We start from the raw sequence: 20,712 nt of genomic DNA, 5'->3' as shown, positions 1-20,712 counted from the left end.
CTGAATATGTGTGTATCCAGTATCAAAGAATTCAAATGGTGATGAATACTCTTAATTCCAACACTGAGGGGCTGAGGCAGAAGATCATGAGTATTAGGCCAGCATAGGCTCCACAGCATGACTTTGTAGTACTTTAAAGAACTATAAAATAGTGATAATAAACAAAAACCATATTCACAGGAAGAAAGAAAGGAAAGAAATAATAAAGATTAGGATGGAAATAAATTTCATAGGAAATTAAAAAGTACTAAAGATCAAAACAAAAGACCTGGTTTCTTGGACAAATAGTTGACGAAGAAGATGGCAGATAACATGAAGACATGCTTTATTTGTTTTTCTATTGCTGTGATAAAACAGCATGACCAAAAGTAACTCAGGGAGGAGAGGATTAATTTGGCTTACAGTCACAAACACACCAATCCACCACTGAGGCAGGAAGGGCAAGAAGCCAAGCAGGGCAGGAACCTGGAGGCAGGAGCTGAAGCAGAGACCACAAGCAAATGCTGCTTACTGGCTTGCTCCTCCATGGCTTGCTAAGCTTGCTTTCTTACCAGGACCGCCAGCTCAGAGATAGCACTGTCTGTAGGGGGCTGGGTCCTTCCTCATCAGTTACTAATCAAGAAAATTCCCTACAGATTTGCCTGCAGGTGATCTCATGAAGACATTTCTCAATCGGGGTTCCTCTTCCTCTTCCCAAATAATTCAAGCTTGTAGCAAAAGTTGACAAAATACTAACAAGGACACATGATTTTTCTAAAATCTCTGGAAAATGAATCAAGATTAGTTAGGCAATAGCTATTTTTTAAAAATTTTATGTCTGAATGTTTTGCCTGTATGTTCATCTCTATATAACATATGTATCTGCTGCCCACAGAGTTCAGAAGAGGGCATAGGTTCTCCTGGAGCTGGAGTGACAGCCAGTTGTGAGCTGCCACGTGGGTGTTGGGAATTCAACCTGGGTCCGCAGGAAGAGCAGCCAGTGCTCTTCACTTCTGTTGTTGTGAGAGATAAGGGACAACTGAACACCTCCAGTTTTACTAGCAATAAGAAACCACTACAGAATTGAAGTCTAAGTCCAGAGTCGTTCCCCAGGTATTGGTATTGATTGTGTGACCCCCTCTTGTCCATGAGAAGGGCTGAAACAGCTAGACCGAGGTCCAAAATTGATCTAAGTAACAGGCAATTTGAAGAGCAGAAAAAAGAGAGGGGAAAAGGACAAGAATTTTGCATGGCAATGCCACCAGCGGGGGAAGAATAGCCATTCAACCACAGCAGTGGCAAGAAACCATTTTACCCTCCCCCCAGCCCAGACAGCACTAGAGTGATACTAGACCCTCTCTGGGAGCTGCACACTCTGGGAACACAGAGCAAATGTCATGGAACTATAATCTATAACCCAGCCTGCCGAATACTTCTCACCAGCAGCGGGGACACTGAATCAGATCCAGATGATATTCAGCAATGCAGACATCTGATCTTAGTGTGCAGTGGAACAAGGCACGATTCTGTGTGTGCCCGGTCACCAAGGCACACACAGCAGCATAGCCAGTATCTGCAACCAGACTTGTAACGGACCCGCATAAGCATGGCCACTACTCTGAAATGACTTCCCAAAGGCAAGGCTACCATTCCTAACTGGTCCAGTTAAAGACTGTCTAGAAGGAACTTAAGGGATAGCTCAGTTAATAAACCATGCCTTGAAAAAGCAAGTACCCAAATTCAATCCCTCCTCCCCTTTCTCTTCCTCTTTCTCCCCTCTCTCTTTCTCTCCTTTCCTTTCCTTCCCCCTCTCCCTCTTCTCCTCCCCCTACTTCATTTTTTGAATACATTTTCCCAAAGACTATCTGCTGGACTGGTTTAGTGGTCTCCCCTGACTCAGCCTCCTGAGAGCTGGAAATATTTCAGTTTGTCTGATTGCATGTCTTTGCCATTCTTGTTTTCTTCTGCCATCAGCTAGATATACCTCATTGCCTCCCTTTGTTCCTTCTTCTATTTGCTTTTCCACTTTATTTTCCTAATGCCAACTGCTAGTCTTACTATGCTTTTATATTTACTTTCCATTTATACTCTCAGTAACTAATATTTTCATTAACACAGTGGTGTGGGACAATAGTCTGTATTCTGTTGATTATATTTTAAATAAATACTGATTGGTCAATAGCCAAGCAAGAAGTATAGGCAGGACAACCAGACAGGAAATAGAGGCGGGTCAATGAGAACAGGAGAATTCTGGGAAGAGGAAAGCTCTTTCTGCAGTTGTGACTCATCCACAAAAGAAGTAAGATGTGACTGCCTCACTGAATAAGGTGCCAAGCCATGTGGCTAGCATAGACAAGAGCAATATAAGTTATAAGAATTAATAAGAAGCCTGAGCTAATGGGCCAATCAGTTTATAACTAATGTAGACCTCTGTGTGATTTCTTTGGGACTTAACGACTGCGGGAATAGGGCAGGACAGAAAACAACACAGTACAACCAATGTCCCTTTACTTCCTAAAACTGTTATAGTTGAAGAGCTGTAGAATATGGCATTTAAATAACTTAGGGTTCTGTAGGTGTGAGACACAATTGCTCCTGGCAGCACCCATCTATTCCCGAGAGAATGTTGAGCACAGAAGACACTCCACTTGGAGCTTGTTTTATTCTTGGCAAGACTGGCCTTTAGGAAAGGAACTGTCTATGCATTGACCACTGACAAAATGCATGATGTCCAGAAGGACAAGCAGGATGCAAGAAAAAAGACTGTCAAATCTTGCCAAGACAGGGTAAGACAGTTTTGAAAAATTTCTTGCCTCTGAAAATGGTCTGTCATTTATTCTAGGCCTTAGCCAAAGCTGGTTGCTCCAACATTGCAAATGAGACTTTGGGTAATTGCCCAGGTAGCCAGTTGCCTCTGTCGTTTGTTGCACGTTTTGGAAGTTGCTTGATTACACTTTCTGCTTACTCAAGTAATATTATTTCCTTTCTCGGATCTTTGATGGGGTTGATGACTAGATAGTTGAAGTTACTTTCCTCTCATACCTTGGCCAAGCTATTTATATATGACTTAAACTCATTAATATAGGATAATTATTGAAACATTTATCATATATTTTTTGCTTGATATTGTTTATGCTGGTTGTATTTTTAATTTTTATACCTGATATTTGTTCTTATTGTACATAACTTTGTATTAGGCTTAGAACTTTCTTATTTAAACAAAAAGGGGAGGTGCTGTAGGAATTCCTACTGACAGTAGCCTTTAAGTTACCCGCCTACTTGGGCATGGCCTCATCTACTATTTATGCCAATGTAAAGTGTGCATCTGGCCTCTTTTCTGGCTGTAGGATTTGGTTGCTATTCCCCATTCCAGCAGAGGATTGTGATCTGTGAGTCTAGTCCTAAATAAATAACCCTCTAATATACTCAATTCTGAGCTAGTATGGGATTTCTTTTAAGTGTCCTTCTTCAGGAGATTGCTTTTTTAATGGCTTATTACTGTATTTTTGACCTGCCCTTTTATAGTAATTGGTTTGGCTAACAGTATTCTGCTCTCAGGGTAGTACTGGGGATGGGTTCCTGTGCTGAACTCAGAACATCCATTGAGCTTCAACTCCAGCCTTGGGGAGAAAATGACACCTCAACTTTACTACAACCCTGTCCCAAATGAAGATGGTAAATATTGCCCTTGAAAGAATAAGGGTGATTAAAAAATTCAGCCACTGGTATAATCTCAGATGTGCAATTACGAAAACAAAGTCACAAAACTGTGAAAAGCCGAGGTAACATTAGTTAGTAATCCCACAGGAATGGCTCCCATTATGAGTTAGATGAAGTCTCAGGTGAAGAATTTACTACTGTTTATAAATATCCCCAGAGATATAAAAAAGGACACAGATTAACTCCTAAATGAAATTCAAAGAGAACACAAAAAAATAGCTAATAAAATAAGGAAGTTGACACAGGATATGAAAGTGCAATTTAATAGAGATAGAAATACTAAAGAACATGAAATATTGGAAACGAGAAGTTCAATAAGTCAAACAACAACAAAATAGTTGAAGGACTCAGAAATAAAATAGATCAAAGAGAGAATACAATATCAGAACTCGGAGATAAGATCTATGAATTAAAATATTCTTACAACAACACAGTAAATTAATAAAAAAGTACAAACAGGACATATGCTATCTATGTGACACTATGAAAAGATTAAATACACAAGCTGTGGGCATAAAAGAAGAAGAATTTTATGCTAAGGACAAAGTATTTTCAATAAAACCACATCAGGAAATTTCCTAAATAGAGAGAAAAAGGTGCCAATTCAGGCACAGCGGCATGAAGAACTCCAAACAGGTGTGACCAGAAAAGTACTTCCTCACAGCATAATACAGTTAAAACACTGAATATGCTTAACAAAAGGTCAAAAGATAAACACCAGTCACACAGAAAAACAAATCTGACAAAATAAAAGCACATTTATTCAACAGAAACTGGAAAAGCAAAGAAAGCATGGAGTGATGGTCAAGAGCTAACAAACATAACTGCCAGCCCAGATTCTACACACCAACGAGACAGATGGACGTACACGAGAAGCCACAGGGACAAACAAACTGCAATAGATCAGGAGAGAAGAAACATTACTAAAACCTCGGAACAATGACTGAATACGTACCTTTCTACAATTACTATAAATGGTCTCAGTTCCTTAATCAAAACTAGCATTTTGAATTAAGACACAATATCCATGCATTTCTCTGAAAAAAAAAATTAACAAAAGAAAACACAGCCTTAGGGTGAAAAGATGGAGGTAGACAGTGGAGGTTGATAGAGAGGTGTGGCAATACGATTCTCTGACAAAATAGACTTCAGGTCAAAATAAGAGACATTTAACAAGTTGTAATATTCACCAAGAGGACATCATAATTCTAAACACACAGGCATCAAACATGGATGCACTCAGTTTCTTGAATCAAATACTACAGGATGTAAAGATACAGATTGACCTCAACACAATAATAATGAATCAAATACTACAGGATGTAAAGATACAGATTGACCTCAACACAATAATAATGAATCAAATACTACAGGATGTAAAGATACAGATTGACCTCAACACAATAATAATGGGCGCCTTCAATACCTGTGCTGACTGATAAATAGAGCCTATCAACAAAAATCAACAAAGAAACAGCAGAGTTAAGTGGTATTACAGATCAAATGGACTTAATAGACAGTTATAAATATTTCACCTGAATGTTGCATAGTAAATATTATCCTCAGCTTCCCATAGAACTGCCACTGGAATAGACCATACTGAAGGACACAATGCAAATCTTAGCAAAATACAGGGAAATTGATTTCTTGTATTATTTATTGTATCTATCTGATCACAGAGGAATAGAGCAAGAAATCAATACAAGAGAAACTACAGTATGCTCACAAACTCATGGAGATTGAAGAACACATTATTGGATGATGAAAGGGTCATCAGAGAAATCACAAAGAAAATATTTAAATTCCTTGGATCAAATGAAAATGAATATACAACATACCAGGGCCCGTAGGATATAATCAAAGAGTTCTAAGATGGAAAGACTTTTATAGGTATAAGTGATTAAAGAGATCAGTTGTTTCAAATGACTAGTTTAATAATATACAATAAAGTCTTAATAAAACAAGAACAAACTAAACCACAAATTAATGAGACAAGGAAAGAATAATGATCAGGGCAGAAATTAGTGAACTGAAACAATAAAAAAAAATCAATGGAGCAAAATGTTAGGTTTTTTTTTTGACATGATTAAGATTACAGACCCTTAGTGAAAGTAACTAAAAGAAAGAGAAAAGAATTTCAAATTAATAAAACTACAAATGAAGAGACACTACAACAGACCAGTGAAATTCTAGTGATTACTGGGTCATAGTAAGAAAATCTGTATTCCAATGAATTAGAAAATATAAAAGAAATAGATATATTTCTAGACACATATGACCCATCAAAATTAAACCAAGATATTATAAACATCAAAGACCTCAACATAAAGCCAACCACACTGAACCTTATAGAAGAGAAAGTGGGAAGTACACTTGAACACATTGGCACAGGAGACCACTTGTTAAATATAACCCCAGCAGCAAAAACACTGAGAGAAACAATTAATAAATGGGACCTCCTGAAACTGAAAAGCTTCTGTAAAGCAAAGGACATGGTCAACAAGACAAAACGACAGCCTACAGAATGTGAAAAGATCTTCACTAACCACACATCAGACAGAAGTCTGATCTTCAAAATATACAAAGAACTCAAGAAATTGGTCATCAAAAGAACACATAATCCAATAAAAAAAATGGAGTACGGACCTAAACAGAGAACTCTCAACAGAGGAATCTAAAACGATGGAAAGACACTTAAGGAAATGCTCAACATCCTTAGTCATTAGAGAAATGCAAATCAAAACAACTCTGAGATTCCATCTTACACCTGTAAGAATGACCAAGATCAAAAACACTGATGACAACTTATGCTGGAGAGGTTTTGGGGAAAAGGGAACACTTCTGCATTGCTGGTGGGAATGCAAGCTGGTACAGCCCCTTTGGATATCAGTGTGGCAATTTCTCAGAAAATAAGGAAATAGCCTTCCTCAAGACCCAGTAATACCACTTTTGGGTATATATCCAAAGGATGCTCAATTGTGCCACAGGACATGTGCTCAACTATGTTCATAGCAGCATTGTTTGTCATAGCCAGAGCCTAGAAACAACCTAGATGCCCCTAGATCAAAGAATGGATAAGGAAAATGTGGTACATTTACACAATGGAGTACTACACAGCAGAAAAATATAACGACATCTTGAATTTTGCAGTCAAATGGATGGAGCTAGAAAACATCATTTTGAGAGAGGTAACCCAGATCCAGAAAGACAATTATCACATGTACTCACTCATAAGTGGTTTATAAACATAAAGCAAAGAAAACCAGCCCACAAATCACAATCCCAGAGAACCTAGACAACAATGAGGACACTAAGAGAGACATACATAGATCTAATATACACGGGAATTAGAAAAAGACAAGATCTCCTGAGTAAATTGGAAGCATGGGGATCTTGGGAGAGGGTTGAAGGGAAGGGGAGAGGCAGGGAGGGGAGCAGAGAAAAATGTAGAGCTCAATAAAAATCAATAAAAAAATTTTGAAAAAGTGCAGGAAAATTGTCTGTATTCTGTTAATCATGTTATAAATAAACGCCGATTGGCCAGAAGGAAATATAGGTAAGAAAACCAAACAAGAAGTAGAAATGATGTAATGAGAACAGGAGAATTCTGGGAAGGAGGAAGTTGATTCCTCCCACTCCTGCCCCGACCATCGAAGCAGCAGGATGTGATCTGCCCTACTGAAAAAAGGTACTGGGCCACATGGCTAACATAGATTTAAAAAAAAAGGTTTAATCAAGATGTGAGAGTTAGCCAATGAGAGGCTAAAGCTAATGGGCCAATCAGCTTATAATTTAAGGAGACCTATATGTGATTTTCTTTGGGAATAAACAGCTGGAGAACTGGGCAGGACAAAAACCACAACAACAAAGAAGCAGGCCTGGCCCCTCTATGTTACAAAAAAGGGTTAAAAAAAGAAATCTGCCTGTCTCTACCTCCCACACTGCTGGTGTGTATGGCCATGCCCAGTATTTCAAACAGTGTCCAAACTCAAGTCCTCATGCTTGCTTAGCCAATGCTGTTACCCACTGAGCCATATCTCTAGGCCAGAATTCCTGTAATTAATCACATCTGATACTCTGAGAGCTCTTATTAGGGGAATTTAGACCATTAACTTTCAAAGCTACTATTGAACAATATGTGTCCATTCCTGTGGTTGTGTTGATTTTATGTGTCTGGTGTTTTTGTGTTCTTCCCTTGCCTAACCACCATTCTAGCATGGTTGGATGTGTGTACCTTTTGTTTTGGTTTGAAGAAATTCCTTCATTACCTGTAGTACTGGCTTGTTGGTCATTGATTCCTTTCGTTTGTATTTATTAGGGGTTTTGTCCTCCATAAGTTATGACAGATAGTATAAAATTGTAGTATGCGTAATACACACACATATTAAAATAGTCAATCAGATCTACAAACAAAACCTTTTCAGTCTCTTTAGTGTTACTTATACGTATACAATTTCAGGACTAATTATTGGGTATTGGATAATCAATTAGGGGACTTGTCCTTGGTGAAGACTATACATATCTCAACATTCCTTAGGTAACTGTAATTCTTTGTCTCTAATGGTGGGACCCATGATATTTCTCTTTTCCATGTTAGTGTATTTGTGGACATTACCTGACCCTTGCTCAGGTCCTGTTTAGGCAGCCGTATTTTTGAGATACCTTAGGTGAAATCTCCCTGCTGTTTGCATAGGCACAATCTCACAACATATTTCCTGGTTCTTGGGCTCTCACATTTTCCCCACCTCTTTCTTTCATGGTGGTCCCTGAGTTATAGGTTTAGGAGTTGTGCTATCGATGTAACAACTGGTGCTAGACACCTCAGGATCTCTACCTGGCTGGCCTGGAATTCACTATATAAACCAGCATGGTCTCAACTTCACAGAGATTTGACTGTTTCTGCTTCCCAAGTGCTGAGATTAAAGATGTATGGTGTTACTATGCTCAGCCTCCCTTAATGCTTTCAAATACAGTTATTGTATTTGAAATACATTTCAAATAAACAACAGTTATTTTAAGTCTAATGACTCGGATAACTATAGTTTCTCTGATATCTACTTCTGTTGTCCTTTTCTCTTGACCTTTATGCATTATAGATTCCTTACTTTTGCACGTTTGATAATTTTATGGTTAGATATTTTTGGTGACCCTTGTTGAGAACCTGAAATTGTTTCCTCTTGCAAAGCATTGACTTTTGTGTCGGCAGGCAGCTAGTTTGCTGAGTATTAATTAAATATTTAAGTATTGTTTAGCTGCGCATTATTTAAATTCTTATCCTTGTTATTTGTCTGCTTCTTTTTTTTTTTTTTTTTTTTTTTGTAAATTACTTGGTTTATGGATATCTGTTCAGAGTTCATCTGGAGCAGCCATGACCCAAGAGGAAGAGCCACCCTTCTGGTGAAAGGGTCTTTCTTGAGTCTGATATAAACCAGGAGGTCCTTAGTGGAGTCTAACTGTTATTGAATTGAACACCAACACCAAGGTGGGAAAGGCCCTGGAATTTGGCTTTAAGACACATGTTGCTGCTGGCAGTCAGACATCTCCAAACTTGGGCCTGGGAAGTTTGGTATTTGGCAAAACATGCCTCTTTGCAGGTTCCTTCCTTTCAAATTCCTTTACTACAACCCCGCCCACTTCAGAAAACCTTAGCCCTTGTTTCTGCTGTATCTAACCAAAAAGACAACTGCTCTCTGCTGGAATTTACTTCTTGCACTGTAGTTTGGAAAAAGACATCAGGTAGAAGGCTGGTGTGGATGTGTAGTTCAAGCTACATAGTCCCACCCCACCCTGTCACCTGAGCAATTACAGCTCTGCACTGTCTCTCGTCCAGTGATGGAAAACAGTAGGTTCATTTGCTTTGTTGTGTTTCAGAATTCGATCATAGTAAGATCCCAATTCCTCCGTCATGTCAGAGTCAGAACCATTCACACAGGTGAATGTCCTGCAGACACACTCACTCTTCAGCCACAGAAATATGAAAAATAAAGATATTAGTCAAAATCATTATAGAATATAACACCTATTTTCCTGATATTTTAAAATCAGGTAGTAAATACTATTTAATCTTTATTAAGAACTTAGTCATAACCATACACAAAATTTGTTGTGCTAGATAGACTAGCAGCAGTGACAGTTGTTCAAAACGAAGGGAGCAAACATGAACCTTGTATGTGATCTGTCACAAAAAAGATGCAGAAAAGTAATGAACCATCCAGTGTTTCAAGGAAAAGCTAGAGACAGAGGCCTGGAAAGCAGCAAGAAGGTGACGGGAAATGGAGCAGAATTGAACATGGAAAAGCAGAACAGAGAAAGGTCAAGCTTACTCAGCTTCAATCCCAGATCCCAGGATGGGGGTGAAGGAGCCTAGGAACACAAAGGGACAGGGAAGAGTAAGCAGGGAAGTGCCAGTTACCCCTGGCAGTTGAATATCACTGACAGTGGAACTGCAGGAGAGTTTCCTGGTCCTTCACGGCTATGACTTCATTTTAGGGAACCGGCTGGTCTAGGGATGACTGCTCTGCTCCAAAGAAGGAAGTCCTCTTGGGGCTCTTCAAACTACTAAAGCAGCCCCCTTTAGATGCGATCACGACTTAGAGCTGTGCTTTTCAATCTTCTGGATGCTGCGATCCTCATGTTATGGTGACCCCCCAATCATATAATTTTCATTGCTATTCATAACTTAATTTTGCTTCTGTTATGAATCATAATTTAAATATCCGATATACAATCCCTGTGAAATGGCTGTTTGAAGGGGACATGACTCACAGGTTGAGAATCACTGGTTTAGAGGCTAGCATGTACCTTGGTACCTCTGGAGACCATAGCTGGTGCATACCTTACTGGGCAGAAGACAGTCTCCTCAACATTCTGCTATTTTAGCTACTGTAGCTCAAGCCAGGGCTTCACTTGCACTGGCTCCTCAGGACCCATGGAGTCTTTTTCCCACACTGTAGCTTTATGAATGCAGCTACTGCTGAAAAATCTCAGCCAAACTGCATCTGTCCATCAGGTGGTAGGAAAGGTACAAGGTGCATCATGAGAAATGAGTTCCAGTGGCTCCAATTCTTCACACCACCTGTATTCACCTAGAAGGAACTAGGGACAATCTCCTTCTAGTCGGTGGCCTTGGGACTATGGCTGCTCACACAAAAGCCATGGTACCATCCTAGATTGTCCCTGTGTGTCAGGGCAAGGTATGATCTATATTCTTAGACCACCAGGACTGTGGATAACAATGCCACAAATGTCCAATCAGTGCTTTCCTTGTGCTACTTAGGGACGTACTTACACAGGACATATTCCTATCTTGTTGTATGCATAAATGAAATTATCAAAGTGAGGTCTTCCTCTTCTACTAACCCAGTTTAGCTAATGCTCCAAAGACATGCTCAGAAACTTAATTTCATGATGATTACCAATCTTGCCAAATTGATAATTAATGTTAATGATCATAGTAGGGAAGGTATTTATGATGTCTGAAACTCCAGGAATATGAATGTTAGTTCATAGCCCAAATAGTTCCTTATGTGACCAGGAGACCCACGGAAGGCATCCCCACAACACCCAGACTTGGTTGCATAATAGCTAAAGGCCCTGTGCCTGTACATGTGTTTGTCACTTTGGACCTTCCTAGGTTATGTAGATATCTCAGATGAATATAAGCAACCAATAGACCCATAAAGTGCCACAACTATCCCCATAGGATGAAGGAAAGTCCTTTCATTCCCCTACAGCCTTGAGTTCATGGTTATCAGAACCACAAATCCACAGCATTTTTGTGCTAAGTCATGAAATGAGAGTAGAAGGTTCTATCCAGTTTTATGGTTCCAAGTCCATTGGTGCTAATACTACAGCCACAATAATCTTAGTCAATCCTGAGAGTCATGAGCAAAGTCTCTTTTGCATGCTACGGCTTAGGAACCATGGGTCGGATGCCATAACTCTTGGCATTATCTTTGCATGCCATTAAGGACTTAGGATAGTGCTCTTCCGATCCCATACCACGGATAATATGGAAACTATTGCCATGGTCCCATTGCTATCAATGCTAGGCTTAATGAGGCCTGAGGATACCCCACTTTGGAAGCCGTGTTCATTGTAACATTGTAAATTACTGTCATTAATTGTTGGATCCTAGACTGTTAACTCATAGACACTGCTGTCATCAATCAAAGATGAATAAATCACAGAGACTACACCTTTGAGTTCCTCTAAAATTATACCCAAAGCACCCATCTAACTGACATCCTGTAGGACACCTGAGTCTTTTCCTAAAATTGCTATTCTATAAAATTGACAGAGGTGTATGTTATACTAGATATGCAGACATCAGTGAAGAAGGGTATGACAGACGTAAAAAAAGGACACTTCCATGTGAAGACAACAACTCTCTAAAAATAGAATTTGAAGGGAATTTATGCCATGACTTAAAAGAATAAAAAATAATGATGCTAAGTCTGTGATATCAAGACGGTAAAAAGAAATGTGAAAATAATTCAGGATAAAATTGAAAGTTCATCCAAGACACAGAAATCACAAAAAAGAACAAAAGTAGAAATCTTAAAGCTAAAAACTTAAATGAATAAATAATACAACAGAAAACTGTAAGCAACTGGAATAAGTAAAAGAAATATATTTAGTCTGCTCTCACTCTAGACCTGGGCTGCTCTTAGCCTTGATCAGAAAAGCTTCTTTTGGCAGAGGGCAGCAGTCATTGCAGAGAGTCATAACCTGTAGTGGCATTTCATTTTTGTTTTAATAAATAAAATTTGCCTAAAAACTAGAGGGTAAAACAGCCCCAGGTTAGGCTTAGAGACCGGGCAGTGGTAACACACACCGTTAGTCCCAGTAGTCACACTAGTTGCTATAGAAACCGGACGGTGCACACCTTTAATCCCAGCCCTAGAGAGGATCATGAAACAGAGGACACAGCTCTCAGATTCAGTCTCATTCTGAGATTCCTGGAGGCCGGATCACCATTTTTTTGGACTGAGGTCGAAGTAAGAACCAGTGACTGGTTGCTTTGCTTTTTTTTTTTTTTTAAATCAATACATTTAATGTTTTTATTTGAAATTAAAAGGAACAAAACATTTAACAAAATGGAAATTTGGGTGAGTACATCAAAAATATAACGACATAGTGTACGTTGACAAGATAACAGAGATTGAAGTCAGGTGAAGGCCACACTTGTGTTTAGATGTTTATTTTATTTTGTCTTTAAAATTGTTTTCTTTCATTTCTTACATCCTGATCACAGTTTCCTCCTTCTTTCCCGCCCCCAAATATCTCCCTACCTCCCTTTCCCTGCAATTCACCACTATCACTCTCATCCCTGCCTGACCTCAGACCTCCCAGGGACATCAAACACAGCCTAACAAGCTACATTACAACCATAAGATCAGGAGCACCCATTCCATCAAGGCTGGACAAGGAAACCCAACAGAAGGAAAAGGGTCTCATAAGTAGGCAAAAAAAAAAAAAAAAAAAAAAAAAAAAAAAAAAAAAAAAAAAAAANAAAAAAAAAAATCAGAGACAAGCCTGCTCCCAATTTAGGAATTGCAAAAGAATGTCAAGCTACTCAGCCATAACGTATATACAGAGGACATGGGTCAGACCCCTATAGGCTTTCTGATCTCTGTGCATCCTCATGAGTTTCAGTCAGTTGATCCTGTGGACCTATTCTCATGGTGGCTCTGACTCCTCTGATTCCTCTGATCCTTTTTCCTTCTCCTCTGAGAGACTTCCTGAGCTTCACTTAGTATTTAGCCGTGGAACTCTGAATCGGCTTCCATAAGTTGCTGGAGGAGTTCTCTCTGGTCCTTTGCTTTGCTTTTTTGATCTTCAAATTGAACCCCAAGTTTTGTCTCTGAGTTTTTATTAATTGTGCTTCATTAACCCATAACTCAAAGTGCTCAGAATAAGAGACTGAGTACTCATTCCTAAATGTGACATCATTATCAACCTCTTAACTGCTGACGAGGCTCAAAGAAGGGCACAGAAGAGGAGGTAGGACTGAGTGTAAGAGCTGGGGGTTGGGAAACAGTGCTTGGAAACACTGTTTTCCAGACACGATGTGGCGATTGCATTCATGAGCTCATCAGCTGTGCTTACCCGCACAAGACCTATAAAAGATCAAACTAGTCAAAATTCCTACATCTTCGGGAGAAGTGATCTTCGGGCCCCACTTCCCACTGAGGAACTATTGGCAACTGGCAGCTTCTTAAAGAAGAGTGGTTCTTCTTTAAGGGTGTGGTCTTTGTTAGGTTTTCTATGCTACAATGGATATCCCCACAGCTGGTCATATATGGATGGTAGTAACTGCATCTAGTGGGTTATCAAAAAACAAGAAGAAGAAGAAGAAGAAGAAGAAGAAGAAGAAGAAGAAGAAGAAGAAGAAGAAGAAGAAGAAGAAGAAGAAGAAATGAGACTATGAATGGGGGGATGTTCGGAGGCCTATGAGAGGAGTTAAAGGGGGAAGAGGAGTATATAATCATATTTTTGTTGTATAAATGTATGAAATTTCCAAGGAATTAAATAATAAAAAATAATTTCTGAACTTCAAGGAAGGTCATTTGTATCTATCCATTTACACAAAAATAAAGAAAGGAAGGGGAAAAATTAAGAAGAATGAGGCAGCTTATGAAATTTGAGACACCACTAAAAATAACAAATATTCATATTAGAGAAATTTCAGAAAGTGAAGAGAAAGAAACAGACATTGAAAAAATATTCCATGAAATAAAAGCTTAAATATTCTCAAATTTTTAACCAAATAGGCTAACCTACTTTGTCATATACAGTCATAATATCACAGTCACAACATATCACAGAACAAAGAAAATATAAGAAAAGGTTGTCAAGCCATTGTATTAGATCAGACACCACAGGCCAGAAAGGCATGGAATGATTCACAATACTGAATGGAAAAAAATGATACAAAACCAAGAATACTATATTCAGCAAAATTATCCTTTTAAAAATGAGAGAGAAATAAAGTGTTTCTCACTTTATTTTTTGAGTCTATAAAAAGTACTGAAGGCATTCTACATTAAACAAAATGATACAAGAAAATTAAAATAACCCCCTGTATTTTTTCAAACACTGGGGATTTAAGCTGGATTTTAACAGCATACAAACTCATGGAAACTGAGCAACTTTCTACTGAATGACTACTGGATCAAGACAGAAATTAAAGACTTCCTAGAATCCAGTGAAAATGAATGCACAACAGACTCAAACCTATGGGACACAATGAATGGAAAGAGGGACGTTTATAGCACTAAGTGCCTACAAACAGAAATGGGAGAGAGCTCACTCTAGCAACTTAGTGGCGCACCTGAAAGCTCTAGAACAAAAAGAAGCAAACACACCCAAGAAGAGTAGATGGCAGGAAATAATCAAACTCAGGAATAAAATCAATACAATAGAAACAAAGAGAACAATACAAAGAATCAATGAAACAAAACAGAGTTGGTTCTTTGAGAAAATCAGCAAGATAGACAAACTCTTATCTAAAATAACCAAAAGGCAGAGAGAGAATATACAAATTAACAAAATCAAAAACGGGAGGACATAGCAACAGACACTGAAAAAATCCGAAGAATCATTAGGTCATACTTCAAAAACCTTTACTCTGCAACTTGGAAAATCTAAAAGAAATGGACAAGTTTTTTTTTTTTTGATAGATACCACTTACTAAAGTTAAATCAAGGCCAGATAAGCAATTAAAATAGATCTGTATCCCTAAGGAAATAGACACAGTCATTAAAAGTCTCCCAACCAAAAAAGCCAAAGGCCAGATGGTTTCAGCATAGAATTTTACCAGACTTTCAAAAAAAAAAAAAAAAAAAACCCAATATTTCTCAGATTGTTCCACACAGTAGAAACAAAAGTAACATTGCCAAATTAATTTTATGTTGCTACAGTTACCCTGATACCCAAACCACATAAAGACTCAACAAAGAAAGAGAATTATAGACTAGTCTCACTCATGAACATAGAGGCAAAAATACTCAATAAAATAGTCAAATCAAGCAGGTTTCATTCCAGAGATTCAGGATGGTTCAACATATAAAAATCTGTCAATGTAATTCACCAAATAAACAAACTGAAAGAAAAAATTATCTCATTAAATGCTGAAAAAGCCTTTGACAAAATCCAACACCCCTTCATCTTTTTTTGGAGAAATAAGGAATACAAGGTACATACCTAAAGATAACAAAGGCAATTTACAGCAAGCCCATAGCCAACTTCAAATTAAATGGAGAGAAACTCAAAGCAATTCCACTAAAATCAGGAACAAGACAAGACTACCCACTCTCTCCATATCTATTCAATATTGCACTTGACATCCTAGCTAGAGCAATAACACAACTAAAGTAAATCAAAAGAATACAAATTGGAAAGGAAAAAACCAAAGTATCATTATTCCCAGATGATATGATCATATACATAAGCAACCCCCAAACTTCTACCAGGGAACTCTTGCAGTTGATAAACACCTTCCGCGAAGTGGCTGGATACAAGATTAACTCAAAATGAAACAAAACAGTATCCCTCCTATATACAAAAGACAAATAGCATGCGAAAGAAATAATGTGGCCCTTCACAATAGCCACGAATAATGTAAAATATCTTGGCGTAACAATAACCAAGCAAGTGAAAGACCTGTATGACAAGAACTTCAAACCTTTGAAGGAAGAAATTGGAGAAGAAATCAAAAGATGGAAAGATCTCCCATGCTCATGAACCAGTAGGAATAACATAGTAAAAATGCCCACCTTACCAAAAGTAATCTACAGATTAAATACAATCCCCATTAAAATTCCAACACAACTCCTTACAAACTTTGAAAGAACAATATTCAACTTCATATGGCAAAACACCCCCCCCCAAGATAGGTAAAACAATCCTGTACAACAAAAGAACTTCAGAGGTATCTCCATTCCTGGTTTCAAGCTCTATTATGTAGCCATAGTAATAAAAACCATGTGGTATTGGCATAAAAACTAGTTGCTCAAATTCAAGACCCAGTTATAAATCTACACACCTATAGACATCTGATTTCTGAAAAAGAAGCCAAAATTATACAGTGAGGAAAAAAAGTATCTTCAGCAAATGGTGCTGGCATAACTGTATGGTGGTATGTAGAAGAATGCAAATAAATCCATATCTATCACCTGCACAAAACTCAAATCCAAGTGGATCAAAGACCCCAACATAAAACCAGTTACACTGAAGCTGATGGAAGAAAATATGCGGAGTAGCCTTGGCACAAGAGACAACTTGCTGAATAGAACGCAGATAGCTCAGATAGGTACTAAGATCATCAATTAATAAATGTGACTTTGTGAAATTGAAAAGCTTCTGTAAGGCAAAGGACACCACCAATAGGACAAAACAGCATCCTACAAAAATGGGAAAAGATCTTCACCAATTCCATATTTGACAGAGGACTAATTTCCAAAATATATAAAGAACTCAAGAAACTAGACATCTAAAACTAAAAAATCCAACTAAAAAAAATGGGGCAGAGATCTAAATAGAATTCTCAACAGATGAATCTCCAATGTCCCAGAATTGTTCACCATCCTTAGCCTTCAGGAAAATATTAATCAAAATAACTGTAAGAATCCATCTTAGACCTGTCAGAGTGGCTAAGATAAAAAACACACAGTGACTGTTCATGATGTTGAAGGATGCAGAGCAAGGGAAACACTCCTCCATTTCTGGTGGGAGTTCAAACTCGTATAACCACTTTGGAAATCAACATGGCAGTATTTCAGGACCCAGATATACCACTCCTGGGCATATACCCAAAGGATGCTCCATCCTAGCACAAGGATGTTTGATCAACTATGTTTATAACAGCATTATTCATAATAGCTAGAAACTGTAAACAACCAAGATGCCCCTCAACTGAAGAAAATAGGCTACATTTACACAATGGAGTATTATCCAGATGTTAAAAAATAATATCATGAAATTTGCAGGCAGATGGGTGAAACTAGAAAAAATCATCCTGAGTGAGGTAACTGAGACCCAGAAAGACAAACATGGTGTGTGTGTTTTCACTTATAAGTTAATTAGTTGTAAAGGATATTAGTTGAAAGGTTATAACTGTGCTATAATCCTCAGACCTAGTGACACTAAGACACAAGGAGTGTTCTTGGGGGAACACAAGAATCTCACATGTAAGAGAAAATAAAAGAGACATGGCAGGTGAACAGATGGGGGCTGGGGGATAAGAACAAGAGGGATCAGGTAGGGGGAGGATGGAGAGAGTACTGAGAGAGACTACTGGAATTGGGGGGCATCTTGGAGTCAAGCAAGAACCCTAGTGTACCCATAGCTCAGACTCCTAGAAATGGGGGTTATGGAACCAGAACTGGCCATCTTCTGTAACCAGGCAAGACTTCCACTGAACAGACACCAACCCAGCCACAAAATCTTCCACCTACAATTTGTCTAGATGTGCTGGTGTAAAGGCGGCACAGAAGTTGTAGGAGTAGCAGGTCAATGACTGGTCCAGTCTAAGACCCATGCCATGGAAGGGAGGCCATCCATGACACTGTCTGGAGGATCAGGACCCAGAAGCTGCATAGCCCAGAGACCTAGGACAGAACCGAGCCCCCCTGACAAAAGAAAAAAGTCATTGAAATGATTCCTAATGATATTCTGCTATACTCATAGATTGGTACCCTGCCCAATGGTCATCAGAAATGGTTTCATCGGCAACTGAAGGAAACAGATGCAGAGAACCACAGCCAAACATTAGGCAGAGCTTGGGGAATCCTGTGGAAGAGGGGGAGGGATGGTAGGAGTCAAAGGGTCAAGGACATCACAGAAAAGCCCAAAGAAATTAAACTGGGGTCATAGGGGCCCACAGGGACTGAGCCAAGAAACACGAAGCCTGCGTGATACTGATGCATGCTCTCTGCTCATAGTTACAGGGTGTAGCTTGGTGTTCTTGTGGCACTGTTTGCCTGCTTTTGGTACCCTTTCCCTCATACTAGGTTGTCTTATCCAGCCTTAATATGAGGGAAGTACCTGTTTTTTGATACAACTTGTTATGCCATGCTTGTTTGATATCTGTAGGAGGTCTGCCCTTTTCTGGCGAGAAAAGGAGGAGGGGGGGCAGATGAGTGGTTGGGGGAAGAGGGAGGAGAACCTGTGGTTGGCCTGTAAAAAAAAAATAGTTGTACTGTGGTGGAGTATTCCTTTTTTCCCAGTTCTTGGGAGGCAGAGGCAGGCGGATCTCTGAGTTCAAGGCCAGCCCTGTCTATGGAGTGAGTTCCAGAACAGCTGGAGCTACACGGAGAAACTCTGTCTCAAAAAAAAAAAAACCTAAACTAAACTAATAAAAATAAAAAAATAATGTGTGAGATACAAAGGAAAAGAAATATATAAGATCAAGTAGAATATAATGAACAAAATAAGAAGTTCACAATCTTTCAGTAAACATCCTTGAACGCAGATAGATTTGATACTAGTCTAATGGCATACACTGAGTGAATGAACAAACAGATTCAATCACATGCTGCCTACAATAAGGATATTTGATTCCTAAAGATACACACAGACTAAAAGTAAAGAATAGAAATAGATATGTTATGTAAGCAGTAGGTAAAGAAAGCTTTAAATAAAAAACTCTAAAATGACTAAAAGAAAGCCATTGTATATTGATAAGAGGACCAATTCAGCAAGAAAACATGTAACCATTTAAATATGAAAAACAAGTATTATTGAATATGAATAAATATACACAAAACATGTAACTATTTAAATATGAAAAAAGCAAGTATTATTGAATATAAAGTGAGACATAGATTCCAGTGCAATAGTAGTTTAGACCAGCCTGGGATACATGGTGTGGTTGTGTTTCAAAGACTGAGAAAAGGGACTTGGAAAACAGCTCAGTGAAGTACTCTTGTTTGGCATGAATGAGACCCTGAATTTAATTCCCATCACTGTAACTAAATAAAAAAAAACCTCTAGATCCTTATTTCCGAGAAATATGAAATACAAAGATATAAGAATTCACAATAAAACGCTGGCAAACAGGATTAAAAAGCATATCTACAAGTTTGAATACCATGATCAAGTGACATTTACATCAGAAATGCAAGGATGGTTCTACATAAACAAATCACATGATATTTGACATCAATGATTCATAAAACCACATGTTCATTTTAATGAATAATGTTTGATAATAGTTAACAATCTTCATGATAAAACTCTCAACAAATTAAGTCATAGAGAAAAATCCTCATAATATTTGTCTATATTTGGAAAGTCTGCAGCTGAAATACAATGATTTCATCACAAGAAAAGATGTTCACTTTTACTGTTTGTTCTTAACAGTTCTGGAAGTCTCAGCAAGATGACCAGGAACAAGAAAGAAAGAGAGGATATTCACATTGGAAACGCTGAAGTGCCATCACAGACATTTGCAGATGCTATGACTTCACACATAGAAAAAAAAAGCCCAATCATCAGAGAACTATGAAAACTGATGCATGGGGGTGCAAGTTAGTACAGCCTTTATGGAAAATAGTCTGAGAACTCCTGGAGAAAGCCAAAGTTTGAAGTGCCTTATGATCCCAAGATTCTATTGCTGGGTATCTAGCCAAAAAATTAATAATAAAATAAAATCTTTACTCCAAAACAATAATTGTGTTCCCAGTTTTGGTGGTTTGTTTTTTAATTTGTTTATTTATTTTATGTTTATAAGTGTTTTACCTTCACATATATCTGTGCCCCACATGTGTGCCTGGTGTCTGTAGAGGCCAGAAGATCCCTATGAGTTGCAAAGGGTTGTGAGCTGCCATGTGGATGCTGGGAATTGAAGCCAGATCCTCTGGACGAGCAGTCAATGCTCTTAACTGCTGAGCCACCTGTCCACATTCCCATTTTTATTATGACACTGCTCATAATACCTAAAATATGGAATCAACCTAGATGCCAATAAAGGGATGAATAGATATAGGAAATGTGCTAGATAGACAGACT

General features: G+C 38.3%; 1 long non-coding RNA gene across 1 annotated transcript in view; it reads left to right on the top strand.

Annotated features, from left to right (window-relative positions):
• Window positions 1–20,170, top strand: part of LOC126510692 (uncharacterized) — a 28,732-nt gene extending 8,562 nt beyond the window's left edge. Inside the window, exon 3 of the long non-coding RNA XR_007594462.1 lies at window positions 20,065–20,170. This is a non-coding gene — a long non-coding RNA (uncharacterized lncRNA). The remainder of the gene's footprint in view (window positions 1–20,064) is intronic.
• The last annotated feature ends 542 nt before the right edge of the window (window positions 20,171–20,712 follow it).

The sequence above is a fragment of the Alexandromys fortis genome, unplaced genomic scaffold, assembly GCF_014885135.2.
Source record: "Alexandromys fortis isolate MF-2015 unplaced genomic scaffold, M_Fortis_MF-2015_v1.1 scaffold_64, whole genome shotgun sequence".
In the NCBI taxonomy this organism is placed as follows: Eukaryota; Metazoa; Chordata; class Mammalia; order Rodentia; family Cricetidae; genus Alexandromys; species Alexandromys fortis.
Note: the sequence above shows the minus strand (reverse complement) of the source record. Positions and strands in the feature narration are given on the sequence as shown.